This window comes from Arachis hypogaea, chromosome 6, assembly GCF_003086295.3.
Source record: "Arachis hypogaea cultivar Tifrunner chromosome 6, arahy.Tifrunner.gnm2.J5K5, whole genome shotgun sequence".
Lineage (NCBI taxonomy): Eukaryota > Viridiplantae > Streptophyta > Magnoliopsida > Fabales > Fabaceae > Arachis > Arachis hypogaea.
Window position 1 is genome coordinate 22,162,211 of NC_092041.1, and position 15,742 is coordinate 22,177,952.

The 15,742-nt window shown below is 39.9% G+C and overlaps 1 non-coding gene across 1 annotated transcript; it reads left to right on the forward strand.

Moving 5' to 3' along the window:
- The first annotated feature begins 4,641 nt into the window (after positions 1 to 4,641).
- On the forward strand, positions 4,642 to 4,749 carry LOC112700234 (small nucleolar RNA R71). Its single transcript, XR_003153147.1, has one exon. It is a non-coding gene; the product is annotated as a small nucleolar RNA R71 (small nucleolar RNA).
- The last annotated feature ends 10,993 nt before the right edge of the window (positions 4,750 to 15,742 follow it).

Consider the following 15,742-nt stretch of genomic DNA (forward strand, 5'->3'; position numbering starts at 1 on the left):
AAAAATAATGCCAAAAAGCGTATAAATTATCCGCTCATCACAACACCAAACTTAAATTGTTGCTTGTCCCCAAGCAACTGAAAATCAAATAAGATAAAAAGAAGAGAATATGCAATGAATTCCAAAAACATCTATGAAGGTCAGTATTAATTAGATGAGCGGAGCTTTTAGCTTTTTGCCTCTGAACAGTTTTGCCATCTCACTCTATCCTTTGAAATTCAGAATGATTGGCTTCTATAGGAACTCAGAATCCAGATAGTGTTATTGATTCTCCTTGTTAAGTATGATGATTCTTGAACGCAGCTACTTTATGAATCTTGGCCGTGGCCCAAAGCACTCTGTCTTCCAGTATTACCACCGGATACATACATGCCACAGACACATAACTGGGTGAACCTTTTCAGATTGTGACTCAGCTTTGCTAGAGTCCCCAATTAGAGGTGTCCAGGGTTCTTAAGCACACTCTTTTTGCCTTGGATCACAACTTTATTCTTTTTCTCTCTTTTTTTTTTCGTTTTTCTCCCTTTTTTTCTCTTTTTTTGTATTCACTGCTTTTTCTTGCTTCAAGAATCATTTTTATGATTTTTCAGATCCTCAGTAACATGTCTCATTTTTCATCATTTTTTTAAGAGCCAACATTCATGAACAACAAAGTCAAAAGACATATGCACTGTTCAAGCACACATTCAGAAGTCAAAAGTATTGCCACCACATCAGAATAATTAATCTGTTATAAAATTCAAAATTCATGCAATTCTTCTCTTTTTCAATTAAGAACATTTTTCATTCAAGAAAGGTGATGGATTCATAGGACATTCATAACTTTAAGGCATAGACACTAAGACACTAATGATCATAAGACACAGACATAGATAACATAAGCATGGAAATTCAAAAAACAGGAAATAAAGAACAAGGAAATTAAAGAACGGGTCCACCTTAGTGATCGCGGCTTGTTCTTCCTCTTGAAGATCTTATGGAGTGCTTGAGCTCCTCAATGTCTCTTCCTTGCCTTTGTTGCTCCTCTCTCATGATTCTTTGATCTTCTCTAATTTCATGGAGGAGGATGGAATGTTCTTGGTGCTCCACCCTTAGTTGTCCCATGTTGGAACTCAATTCTCCTAGGGAGGTGTTGATTTGCTCCTAATAGTTTTGTGGAGGAAAGTGCATCCCTTGAGGAATCTCAAGGATTTCATGATGAGTGGAATCTCTTCTTTTCTCCAACCTTTTCTTAGTGATGGGCTTGTCCTTATCAATGAGGATGTCTCCCTCTCTGTCAACTCCAACTGAATAACAGAGGTGACAAATGAGATAAGGAAAGGCTAACCTTGCCAAGGTAGAGGACTTGTCCGCCACCTTATAAAGTTCTTGGGCTATAACCTCATGAACTTCTACTTCTTTTCCAATCATGATGCTATGAATCATGATGGCCCGGTCTATAGTAACTTCGGACCGGTTGCTAGTGGGAATGATTGAGCGTTGGATAAACTCCAACCATCCCCTAGCCACGGGCTTGAGGTCATGCCTTCTTAGTTGAACCGGCTTCCCTCTTGAATCTCTCTTCCATTGAGCGCCCTCTTCACAAATGTCTATGAGGACTTGGTCCAACCTTTGATCAAAGTTGACCCTTCTAGTGTAAGGGTGTTCATCTCCTTGTATCATGGGCAAGTTGAATGCCAACCTTACATTTTCCGGACTAAAATCTAAGCATTTCCCCCGAACCATTGTAAGCCAATTCTTTGGGTTCGGGTTCACACTTTGATCATGGCTCTTGGTGATCCATGCATTGGCATAGAACTCTTGAACCATTAAGATTCTGACTTGTTGAATGGGGTTGGTAAGAACTTCCCAACCTCTTCTTCGAATCTCATGTCGGATCCCCGGGTATTCACTCTTTTTTGAGTTTGAAAGGGACCTCAGGGATCACCTTCTTCATGGTCACAACTTCATAGAAGTGGTCTTGATGCACCCTTGAGATGAATCTCTCCATCTCCCATGACTCGGAGGTAGAAGCTTTTGCCTTCCCTTTCCTCTTTCTAGAGATTTCTCCGGCCTTGGATGCCATAAATGGTTATGGAAAAATAAAAAGCAATGCTTTTACCACACCAAACTTAAAAGGTTTGCTCGTCCTCGAGCAAAAGAAGAAAGAAGAGAGTAGAAGAAGAAGAAATAGAGGAGATGGAGATGGCTTTGTGGTTTGGCCAAAGGGAGAGAAGTAGTGTTTAGGTTGTGTGAAAAGGAGGTGGTAAAGATGGGTTTATATAGGAGTGGAGAGAGTGGTGAGGTTCGGCTATGTGAGGGTGGGTTTGGGAGGGAAAGTCGTTTGAATTTGAATGGTGAGGTAGGTGGGGTTTTATGAAGGATGGATGTGAGTGGTGAAGAGAAAGATGGGATTTGATAGGTGAGGGGTTTTTGGGGAAGAGGTGTTGAGGTGATTGGTGAATGGGTGAAGAAGAGAGAGAGTGGTGGGGTAGGTGGGGATCCTGTGGGGTCCACAGATCCTGAGGTGTCAAGGAAAAGTCATCCCTGCACCAAGTGGCGAGCAAAAATGCTCTCTATGCCAATTCTGGCGTTAAACGCCGGGCTGGTGCCCATTTCTGGCGTTTAACGCCAGCTTCTTGCCTTTTCCTGGCGTTTAACGCCAGTTTGGTGCCCCTTTCTGGCGTTAAACGCCCAGAATGGTGCCAGACTGGGCGTTAAACGCCCATTTGCTGCCCTTACTGGCGTTTAAACGCCAGCAAGGTCTTCCTCCAAGGTGTGCTATTTTTCTTTCTGTTTCTCATTCTATTTTTGCTTTTTTAATTGATTTTGTGACTTCCCATGATCATCAACCTACAGAAAACATAAAATAACAAAGAAAAATTAGATAAATATAACATTGGGTTGCCTTCCAACAAGCGCTTCTTTAATGTCAGTAGCTTGACAGTGGGCTCTCATGGAGCCTCACAGATACTCAGAGCAATGTTGGAACCTCCCAACACCAAACTTAGAGTTTAAATGTGGGGGTTCAACACCAAACTTAGAATTTGGTTGTGGCCTCCCAACACCAAACTTAGAGTTTGACTGTGGGGGCTCTGTTTGACTCTGTTTTGAGAGAAGCTCTTCATGCTTCCTCTCCATGGTGACAGAGGGATATCCTTGAGCCTTAAACACAAAGGATTCTTCATTCACTTGAATGATCAATTCTCCTCTGTCCACATCAATCACAGCCTTTGCTATGGCTAGGAAGGGTCTGCAAAGGATGATGGATTCATCCATGCACTTCCCAGTTTCTAGGACTATGAAATCAGCAGGGACGTAATGGTCTTCAATCTTTACCAGAACATCCTTTACAATCCCATAAGCTTGTTTCCTTGAATTGTCTGCCATCTCTAGTGAGATTCTTGCAGCTTGTACCTCAAAGATCCCTAGCTTCTCCATTACAGAGAGAGGCATGAGGTTTACACTTGACCCTAGGTCACACAAGGCCTTCTTGAAGGTCATGGTGCCTATGGCACAAGGTATTGAGAACTTCCCAGGATCTTGTCTCTTTTGAGGTAGTTTCTGCCTAGACAAGTCATCCAATTCTTTGGTGAGCAAAGGGGGTTCATCCTCCCAAGTCTCATTACCAAATAACTTGTCATTTAGCTTCGTGATTGCTCCAAGGTATTTAGCAACTTGCTCTTCAGTGACATACTCATCCTCTTGAGAGGAAGAATACTCATCAGAGCTCATGAATGACAGAAGTAAATCCAATGGAATCTCTATGGTCTCTGTGTGAGCCTTAGATTCCCATTGTTCCTCATTAGGGAACTCATTGGAGGCCAGTGGACGTCCATTGAGGTCTTCCTCAGTGGCGATCTCTGCCTCTTCCTCCTCTCCAAGTTCGGCCATGTGGGTCATGTTAATGGCCTTGCATTCTCCTTTTGGATTCTCTTCTGTATTGCTTGGAAGAGTACTAGGAGGGAGTTTAGTAATTTTCTTGCTCAGCTGTCCCACTTGTGCCTCCAAGTTTCTAATGGAGGACCTTGTTTCAGTCATGAAACTTTGAGTGGTTTTGATTAGATCAGAGACCATGGTTGCTAAGTCAGAGTGGCTCTGCTTAGAATTCTCTGTTTGTTGCTGAGAAGATGATGGAAAAGGCTTGCCATTGCTAAACTTGTTTCTTCCACCATTATTGTTGTTGAAACCTTGTTGAGGTCTCTATTGATCCTTCCATGAGAGATTTGGATGATTTCTCCATGAAGAATTATAGGTGTTTCCATAGGAATCTCCCATGTAATTCACCTCTTCTATTGAAGGATTCTTAGGATTATAAGCTTCTTCTTCAGATGAAGCGTCCTTAGTACTGCCTGGTGCAGCTTGCATTCCAGACAGACTTTGAGAAATCATATTGACTTGTTGAGTCAATATTTTATTCTGAGCCAATATGGCATTCAGAGTATCAATCTCAAGAACTCCTTTCTTCTGATTTGTCCCATTGTTCACAGGATTCCTTTCATAAGTGTACATGAATTGGTTATTTGCAACCATTTCAATGAGTTCTTGAGCTTCTGCAGGCGTCTTCTTCAGATGAAGAGATCCTCCAGTAGAGCTATCCAAAGACATCTTGGACAGTTCAGACAGACCATCATAGAAGATACCTATGATGCTCCATTCAGAAAGCATGTCAGAAGGGCACTTTCTGATCAATTGTTTGTATCTTTCCCAAGCTTCATAGAGGGATTCACCTTCCTTCTATTTGAAGGTTTGGACTTCCACTCTAAGCTTACTCAATTTTTGAGGTGGAAAGAACTTTGCCAAGAAGGCATTGACTAGCTTTTCCCAAGAGTTCAGGCTTTCTTTAGGTTGTGAGTCCAACCATATCCTAGCTCTGTCTCTTACAGCAAAAGGGAATAGCATAAGTCTGTAGACCTCAGAGTCAACCCCATTAGTCTTGACAGTGTTACAGATTTGCAAGAATTCAGCTAAAAACTGATGAGGATATTCCAATGGAAGTCCATGGAACTTGCAATTCTGTTGCATCAGAGAAACTAATTGAGGCTTAAGCTCAAAGTTATTTTCTCCAATGGCAGGGATAGAGATGCTTCTCCCATAGAAGTCGGGAGTAGGTGCAGTAAAGTCACCCAGCACCTTCCTTGCATTGTTGGCATTGTTGTTGTTTTTGGCTGCCATGTCTTCTTCTTGTTTGAAGATTTCTGTTAGGTCCTCTTTAGAGAGTTGTGCCTTAGCTTCTCTTAGCTTTCACTTCAAGGTCCTTTCAGGTTCAGGGTCAGCCTCAACAAGAATGCTTTTGTCTTTGCTCCTGCTCATATGAAAGAGAAGAGAACAAGTATGGAAAGAAATTGATTTTAAAAACATATGATTGAAAAGATATGATTTGAAAAAGATTTGATTTTAAAAAATTTTGAAAACCTAAAAAAAATTTGAATTAAAAACAGAATCTTCCCTCTTGTGCCATCCTGGCATTAAACGCCCAGAATGGTATCCATTCTGGCGTTTAACGCCCAAAACACTACCCTTTTGGGCGTTAAACGCCGAGCCAGGCACCCTGGCTGGCGTTTAAATGCCAGTTTTCCTTCTTCACTGGGCGTTTTGAACGCCCAGCTTTTTTCTGTGTAATTCCTCTGCTGTATGTTCTGAATCTTCAATTCTCTGTATTTTTGACTTGAAAAGACACAAATAAAAATTTTTTTGGATTTTTAATAATCAAAATGTAACTAAAATCAAATAACAATGCATGTAAGACACCAAACTTAGCAGTTTGTATACCATTGACACTAACAAAATGAGAATGCATATGAAAAACAACAAAACACTCAAGACAAGAGAATTTAAAGATCAGAACAAGAAAATCATCAAGAACAACTTGAAGATTAATGAAGACACATGCATGAATGCAAGAAAAATAGAAACATGCAATTGACACCAAACTTAAAATGAGACACTAGACTCAACAAGAAACATAAAATATTTTTTATTTTTATGATTTTGTAATTTTTTTCTTGGATTTTTCGAAAATTAAGTGGAAAAGAAAATAAAGATATCAAAATTCTTAATGAGAATTCCAGGAATCATGCAATGTTAGTCTAAAGCTTCAGTCTAAAGGAATTAGACATGGCTAGCCAAGCTTCAGCAGGACATTGCATTCAAGAGCTAAATTGATGAGAATCAATCAGCTTTGGTGATGATAAGAACATCACCTTGAAACACTAGAATTCATTCTTAAGAACTCTGAAGAAAAATACCTAATCTAAGCAACAAGATGAACCGTCAGTTGTCCAAACTCAACAATCCCCGGCAACAGCGCCAAAAACTTTGTGCACGAAATTGTGATCATCAATAGTGCCATCAACATGGTACGCTCAATTGCAATCTCAACTCTTTATCACAACTTCGCACAACTAACCAGCAAGTGCACTGGGTTGTCCAAGTAATAAACCTTACGCGAGTAAGGGTCGATCCCATGGAGATTGTTGGTATGAAGCAAGCTATGGTCACCTTGTAAATCTCTGTCAGGCAGATTCAAATGGTTATGGATGATATACGAATAAGGCATAAAGTAAAGATAGAGATACTTATGTAATTCATTGGTGAGAACTTCAGATAAGCGAATGGAGATGCTTTGTCCCTTCCGTCTCTCTGCTTTCCTACTGTCTTCATCCAATCCTTCTTACTCCTTTCCATGGCAAGCTGTATGTTGGGCATCACCGTTGTCAGTGGCTACAATCCCGTCCTCTCAGTGAAAATGTTCAACGCACCCATTTTACGGCACGGCTAATCATCTATCGGTTCTCAATCAGGTTGGAATAGAATCCATTGATTCTTTTGCGTCTGTCACTAACGCCCAGCCTTCAGAAGTTTGAAGCTCGTCACAGTCATTCAATCATTGAATCCTACTCAGAATACCACAGACAAGGTTTAGACCTTCCGGATTCTCTTGAATGCCGGCATTAATTCTAGCTTATACCATGAAGATTCAGATCAAAGGATCCAAGAGATAAACATTCAAGCCTTGTTTGCTTGTAGAACAGAAGTGGTTGTCAAGCACTCGTTCATAAGTGAGAATGATGATGAGTGTCACATAATCATCACATTCATCATGTTCTTGGGTGCAAATGAATATCTTAGAACAAGAATAAGCTGAATTGAATAGAAGAACAATAGTAATTGCATTAATACTCGAGGTACAGCAGAGCTCCACACCTTAATCTATGGTGTGTAGAAACTCCACCGTTGAAAATACATAAGTGATAATAGTGATCATTGGCTTCGGCCCCAGAGAGGGAACCAGAAGAACCAAGATGAAAATACAATAGTAAAAGGTCCTATTTGTAGAGAACTAGTAGCCTAGGGTTTACAGAAATGAGTAAATTACATAAAAATCCACTCCCGGGCCCACTTGGTGTGTGCTTGGGCTGAGCATTGAAGCTTTCATGTGTAGAGACTTTTCTTCGATTTAAACGCCAGCTTTTGTGCCAGTTTGGGCGTTTAACTCCCATTCTTGTGCCAGTTCCGGCGTTTAACGCTGGGCAGTTTTGAGCTGATTTGGAACGCCAGTTTGGGCCATCAAATCTCGGGCAAAGTATGGACTATTATACATTGCTGGAAAGCCCAGGATATCTACTTTTCAACGCCGTTGAGAGAGCGCCAATTGGGTATCTGTATCTCTAGAAAATCCTCTTCGAGTTCAGGGAGGTTAGAATCCAACAGCATCTACAGTCCTTTTCAGCCTCTGAATCAGATTTTTGCTCAGGTCCCTCAATTTCAGCCAGAAAATACCTAAAATCACAGAAAAATGCACAAACTCATAGTAAAGTCCAGAAAAGTGAATTTTAACTAAAAACTAATAAAAATATAATAAAAACTAACTAAAACATACTAAAAACATATTAAAAACAATGCCAAAAAGCGTATAAATTATCCGCTCATCACACAGCAACAACAAGAAGACTCAACAGAATCTACAAAACAAACAGAATTTCAAATCTCAGATCTAGAAATCCAATCAAAAGAAAGAAAATTATAGAATAAAATGGAAAAAGAAACATTAGCATTTTGAAGAGTTGTTCACTTCCACCAGAAGGCAAAGATATGACAACCTAAACAAGATTCCAACGAGGGTCATGGAAGAAATGAATAGAAGGCTAATCTTCGAGGTCTCAGAAGAGGAAATAAGGAAAGTAATTTTCAGTTTGGAGGAGAGTTAATACTCAAATTGACTCTTGAAATTTGGGTGCAGACTCATTTTGACCCCTGATAGTGTGGAATTTCACTACAGTGTGAGACTGTGAGATGAATTACCTAAACCAGCCCTAGAGTTTTGCTCAAAAGACAAAATTAGACCTTTTAGTGTGGCAGTTGCTAAACAATTAGGAGCAGAACAAGACAGTAGAACAAGACACTTGCAGAACAACACAGCAGAACAAGACAGCAGCAGTGTTTCATATTAAGGTGGGGACTAGTGAAAGCAAGCACTCCTAAGTCCTAAGATCTTGAGTTATTTCCATTGCCTATATTATAGTTTCTACTTGCTAGAGCGAGAGATTTAAGGCAGTAAATAATGATAAGAAAAAGAAGGCAAAGGCAGAACACAGTTAATGATTTTTCAGAACAAAATTCTATTTACAACAAAAATCAGAACAACAAAGCCGGAAACATGTATGAGATAAGTTAGTTTTCTTCAACTAAATAATGATTTTTCATATGATTGCTAATTGAACAACAATTAATACACTTCTTACTAAAGTTCTTGAAATCAATGTCACCATTTGAAGTGTTCTTACTATCCCTCTTATGCAGCATTGTTCAAATTCATCATTCATCCCTGCAACTTCAACTACTAGTCTATCTAATTCTAATTCCTATAAGAGATTAGGAGATTGGTTGTTGGTTATATATATATATATAACCAAGTAGCACAATACATATAGAACACTTACGTATTGGCTTAAATCAGCAAGTAGATTTTTTATGAAATCAAGTTTTAGGGGGGTTCAATTTGAAAATTCATACACTGTATATAAACAACTAGCGCTACATATATATTGTATATATTATGGTACATGCATGAACCAAAAAAATAATAAATGAGCATGGCAATCAATTCATCAAGGATTCAACAAAACAGAACAAATCAGTATACTCAAGAAGGAACAAAACAGAACAAATCAACAAAATAAAAAAACCCAAATAAAACTCAGAACTCAGAACCAAGGGCAAGGAGGAGGCTTACCTCAATTGATGAGCATGAGCTCAGGCGAGCCACCAACAAAAGAAGAAGAGAACCAAAAAAGAGAGAAGACAGAGTCACGAATGGGAGGTTGAGGCAGAGAGACAGAGTCTCAAATCAAAGTGAAGACTATAGACTCGAAGAGGTAGAGGCCGACGAACCACCGGCGAGCTCCGACGAGAGGCAGAGAGGAAGAAATGTTGACGGTCGCGAAGAGTGGATTTGGTTTTGTTGAATGGATTTGTCGAAGAGGAGAAGACTCAATTAGGGTTTTTTTAGATCCGGATCTTAATTTGGATCTAGATCTGGATCCGGATTTAAAACCATTTAAATGGATTGGATCAAAAACTAAATTATAAAATAAATATAATTTGGTTTGGATTTTTTTTTGGTTTAAAACTGGTTTTTTTTAAATGGTTTGGTTTGGATTTGGTTTAAAATCCAAAATTTGGATTTTTTTGCCCACCCCTACTTTTACCCTTGCCTTTTGGTTTAAAGGGTTATTGGTTTTTTGCTTTTGCCTTTTAGTTTAAAGAGATATTGGCTTTTTCTGCTTTTTATTTCTCTCTTTTTTTTCGCATGCATATATATATTATTTTTTTCTTTTGTAACATGCTTTTTCTTTTTCTTTTTGCTGTTTTTTCTTGCTTCAAGAATCCTTTTTTTTTTGGATTTTTTAGATTACCAATAATATTTCACTTTTATCATCATTCTTTCAAGAGCCAACATTCTTAATTTCAATTCCAAATATGCACTATTCATTCATACATTCAGAAAACAAAAGCAATGCCACCACATCAAGATAATTGAACTATTCTTAAGATAAACTCAAAATTCATATATCTCTCAATTCTTTTCAATTAAAATTTTCTTTTAAGTAAAGTGAAAGATATATGGAACATTTTATAACTTTAAGACATAAATAGAAATGATCATGCAACAAGAACAAGAGAACAGACAATAAAACAAAATAGAAAATAGAAAAATAAAATGAAAAGGGGATTAAGTGAACGAATCCACCTTAGTGATGGCAGTTACTACTCCTCCTTGAGGATCCAATGTAGTGCTTGATCTCTTCAATGTCACGCCCTTGTCTCTGTTGTTATTCCCTCATAGCCCTTTGATCTTCTCTTATTTCCTTGAGGATGGGGGAATGCTTTTGATGCTCCAACCTCAGTTACTCCATATTAGTGTTCAATTCTCCAAGAGAATTATGCAATTGGTCCCAATAACCTTGAGGAGGAAATTGCATCCCTTGAGGTATCCCAGGGATTTCTTGCTGAGGCAGTTACACAGGCTCATGTGCATGCTCTCTAGTTTGTTCCATCCTTTTCTTAGTAATGGGCTTGTCCTCCTCAATGAAGATGTCTCCTTCTATGACAATTTCAGCTGAATTGCATAGGTGACAGATGAGGTTAGGGAATGCCAACCTTGCTTTGGTGGAAGACTTTTCAGCTATCTTGTTGATGAGCGGATATTTTATACACTTTTTGGGGGTAATTTCATATAGATTTTAACATGTTTTTATTAGTTTTTAATAGAATTTTATTAGTTTTTAAGCAAAAATCATATTTCTGGACTTTACTATGATTTTGTGTATTTTTCTGTGATTTCAGGTATTTTCTGGCTGAAATTGAGGGAGCTGAGCAAAAATCTGAGTTAGGCTGAAAAAGGACTACTGATGCTGTTGAATCCTGATCTCCCTGCACTCGTAATGGATTTTTTGGAGCTACAGAAGTCCAATTGACGCGCTCTTAATTGGGTTGGAAAGTAGACATCCAGCGCTTTCCAGCAATATATAATAGTCCATACTTTGCGCGAAGATAGACGATGTAAACTGGCGTTCAACGCCAGTTCCATGTTGCAGTCTGGCATCCAGCGCCAGAAACAGGTTACAAGTTGGAGTTCAACGCCCAAAACACGTTACAACCTGGTGTTCAACTCCAGAAATAGCCCAAGCATGTGAGAGGCTTAAGTCTCAGCCCCAGCACACACCAAGTGGGTCCCAGAAGTGGATCTCTGCACCAATTATCTTAGTTTACTCATTCTCTGTAAACCTAGGTTACTAGTTTAGTATTTAAACAACTTTTAGAGACTTATTTGGTATCTCATGACATTTTTAGATCTGAATTATATACTCTTTGACAGCATGAGTCTCTAAACTCCATTGTTGGGGGTGAGGAGGTCTGCAGCGTCTCGATGAATTAATGCAATTGTTTATGTTTTTCCATTCAAACATGCGTGTTCCTATCTAAGATGTTCATTTGCGCTTAATTATGGAGAAGGTGGTGATCCGTGACACTCATCACCTTCCTCAATCCATGAACGTGTGCCTGACAACCACCTCCGTTCTACATCAGATTGAATGAGTATCTCTTAGATTCCTTAACCAGAATCTTCGTGGTATAAGCCAGATTGATGGCGGCATTCATGAGAATCCGGAAAGTCTAAACCTTGTCTGTGGTATTCCGAGTAGGATTCTGGGATTGGATGACTGTGACGAGCTTCAAACTCGCGAGTGTTGGGCGTGATGACAAACGCAAAAGAATCAATGGATTCTATTCCGACATGATCGAGAACCAACAGCTGATTAGCCATGCTGTGACAAAGCATTTGGACCATTTTCACTGAGAGGATGGGAAGTAGCCATTGACAACGGCGACACCCTACATAGAGCTTGCCATGGAAGGAATTTTGCATTTTGCTATTGAGTTAAATATTACATTACAGGAATTCAGAAGACAACGCATCTCCAAAACTCCAACATATTCTCTATCACTGCACAACAAGTAATTATTTTGCACTCTTTTATTTTTCTAATAAGTCAAACTGATAATTATAATTGATATCCTAACTAAGAATAATAAAATAAACATAGCTTGCTTCAAACCAATAATCTCCGTGGGATCGACCCTTACTCACGTAAGGTATTACTTGGACGACCCAGTGCACTTGCTGGTTAGTGGTACGAAATCATAAGAAATCTTGATTTTGATATTAGGATTAAAATTTCGTGCACCACTTGTACAATTCTTGAGGTATCACCTCATGTACTTCCACCTCACTCCCAATCATGATGCAATGAATCATGATAGCTCTGTCAATGGTCACTTCTGACCGATTGCTAGTAGGGATGATAGAGCGTTGGATGAATTTCAACCATCTTCTAGCCACGGGCTTGAGGTCAAGCCTTCTTAGTTGAATGGGCTTGCCTTGGGAATCCCTTTTCCACTGTGCTCCTTCCACACAGATGTCTGAGAGTACTTGATCCAGTCTTTGATCAAAGTTGACTCTTTTAGTGTAAGGATGTGGGTCTCCTTGCATCAAAGGCAAGTTGAACGCCAACCTCACACTTTCCGAACTAAAGTCCAAGATTCTCCCTCGGACCATGGTCTTCATTTCTTGGGACTTGGGTTCACACTAATGTCATGGCTTTTCATGACCCATGCATTAGCATAGACCTCTTGCACCATTAAGATCCCAACCTCTTGGATGGGATTGGTTAGGACTTCCCAACCCCTTCTTCTAATTTCTCTTCGAATTTCCAGATACTCATTCTTGTTAAGCCTAAAAGGGACCTCAGGGATCACCTTCTTCTCTGCCACTACTTCATAGAAGTGGTCTTGGTGGACTTTGGTGATGAATCTCTCCATCTCCTAAGATTCGGAGGTGGCAACTACAACCTTTCCTTTCCTCTTTCTAGAGGGTTCTCCAACCTTGGGTGCCATAAGTGGTAATGAAAATAAAAAAGTAACGGTTTTCTCACACCAAACTTAAAAGCTTTGCTCGTCCTCGAGCAAAAATAAATAAAAGATATGAATAGAGTAGAAGAATAAAATACATGGATATGGATGGAGAGAAAGAATTCTGCCAAGGGTGGCTTTAGAGTGTATGAAGGGTTAGTAAGAGGGGGTATTTATAGGAGTGGGCTAGGTTAGGGTTCGGTGATGGGTGGGGTAAATGGGAGAAAAATTTGATTTTGAAGTGGGTGGGGGTTGGTGAGAGTTATGATAGTTTTGGGAAAGTGATATGGATGTGATTGGGCTAGGGTTTATAGGAAAAAATGTATGGGGAAGTGTGAAAAAGAAGAGTGAAGAAGTGGAGTCGGTAAAGATACTGTAGGACCCACTAGTCCTGAGAGGCTAAGGAATTCAGAATCCCTGCCCTCTTCATGGGCGTTGAACGCTCAGTACTATGCTCTTGGCTGGCGTTCAATAAAGCTCTGCACTGAAAGAGATGGTTGGAACATTAAGTGTTGCACAATTATCTCTCTTTTTTCAGAGGGAGAGTTGGGGTGTGGCATCTTGAACAAAATGTGATCCTCCCCTAGTTGTAAAATCAGTTCTCCCTTTGCTACATCAATGATAGCATTGACATTGGTTAGGAAAGATCTTCCAAGGATGATGGATTCATCCTCATCTTCCCCAGTATCCAAGATTATAAAGTTTGCAGGGATGTAAAGGTCTTCAACCTTCACCAAGACATCCTCTACTGAGCCATATGCTTTCTTAATTGATTTGTCTACCATCTCTAGTGAGATATTTGTAGTTTATACCTCAAAAATTCCCAGCTTCTCCATTACAGAGAGTGGCATGAGGTTTATACTTGACCCTTGGTCACACAGAGCCTTCTCAAAGGTCATGGTGCCTTTGGAGCAAGGAATTAGAAAGCGTCCAAGATCCGGAAGCTTCTGAGGTAGCTTTTGTTGTACCAAAGCATTGAGTTCTTTGGTAAGCATTGGAGGTTCTTGCTCCAATGTCTTTGCTCCAAATAACTTAGCATTCAGCTTCGTTAGAGCTACTAGGTACGGAGCAACTTGCTCTTCCCTAATGTCCTCATCCTCATCAAAAGATGAATATTCATAAAAACTCATGCATTGCAGGAGTGCTTGCAAGGGAACCTCTATGGTCTCTATCTGAGCCTTGGCTTCCTTTAATTCTTGGATAGGAATTTCTTCAGTTAGTGCTAAACATCTAGTAGGTGTGCCATTGCTAGCATTCAATGCCAGTTCTGGTGGTTCTATCGGCGTTGAACGCCCATCATGCATCCCTTTACTGGCGTTCAATGCCAGACTTCCTGCCAGTTTGGGCGTTGAAGGCCCAGTGAAGGCTTCCTCACTAGCGTTCAACGCTAGCTTTGATGCTTGTTTGGGGGTTGAATGCCCAGTGAGGTATTCCTCACTGCCGTTCAACGCTAGCTTCTGTGCCAGCTTGGGAGTTGACGCCCAGTGAGGTCTTCCTCACTGGCATTCAATGGCATCCCAGTTTTTCTAGATTCGGCATCATCCTCAGTGGTGATGGCCTTGTACTCTTCTCCTAGGTTCACTTCAGTGTTGTTAGGAAGAGTGTCAGGAGGAGTCTTAGGGATTTTTGATGAGCGGATAATTTATATGCTTTTTGGCATTGTTTTTAGGTAGTTTTTAGTAGGATCTAACTACTTTTAGGGATGTTTTCATTAGTTTTTATGCTAAATTCACATTTCTAGACTTTACTATGAGTTTGTGTGTTTTTTTGTGATTTCAGGTATTTTCTGGCTGAAATTGAGGGACCTGAGAAAAACTCTGATAAGAAGGCTGACAAAGGACTGCTGATGCTGTTGGATTCTGACCTCCCTGCACTCGAAATTAATTTTCTGGAGCTACAGAACTCTAAATGGCGCGCTCTTAACGTTTCTGGAAATTAGACATCCAGAGCTTTCCAGCAATATATAATAGTCTATACTTTATTTGAGATTAGATGACGCAAACTGGCGTTCAACGCCAGTTCCATGCTGCATTCTTGAGTCAAACGCCAGAAACACGTCACGAACCAGAGTTGAACGCCAAAAACACGTTACAACTTGGTGTTCAACTCCAAGAGAAGCCTCTGCACGTGTAAAGTTCAAGCTCAGCCCAAGCACACACCAAGTGGGCCCCGAAAGTGATTTCTGCATCAATTACTTATTTTTGTAAACCCTGGTAGCTAGTCTAGTATAAATAGGACATTTTACTATTGTATTAGACATCTTTGGTCTCAGTTTTAATCAATTGTTCATCTTAGGAGACTATTGATCACGTTTATGGGGGCTGGCCATTCGGCCATGCCTGGACCATCACTTATGTATTTTCAACGGTGGAGTTTTTACACACCATAGATTAAGGGTGTGTAGCTCAACTGTACCTCGAGTTTTAATGCAACTACTACTATTTTCTATTCAATTCAGTTTATTCTTATTTTAAGATATTCGTTGCACTTCAACATGATGAATGTGATGATCCGTGACACTCATCATCATTCTCACCTATGAACGCGTGACTGACAACCACTTCCGTTCTACCTTAGACCGATCGCATATCTCTTGGATTCCTTAATCAGAATCTTCGTGGTATAAGCTAGAATTGATGGCGGCATTCATGAGGATCCTGAAAGTATAAACCTTGTCTGTGGTATTCCGAGTAGGATTCAGGGATTGAATGGCTGTGACGAGCTTCAAACTCGCGATTGTTGGGCGTGATGACAAACGCAAAAGAATCAATGGATTCTATTCCGACAT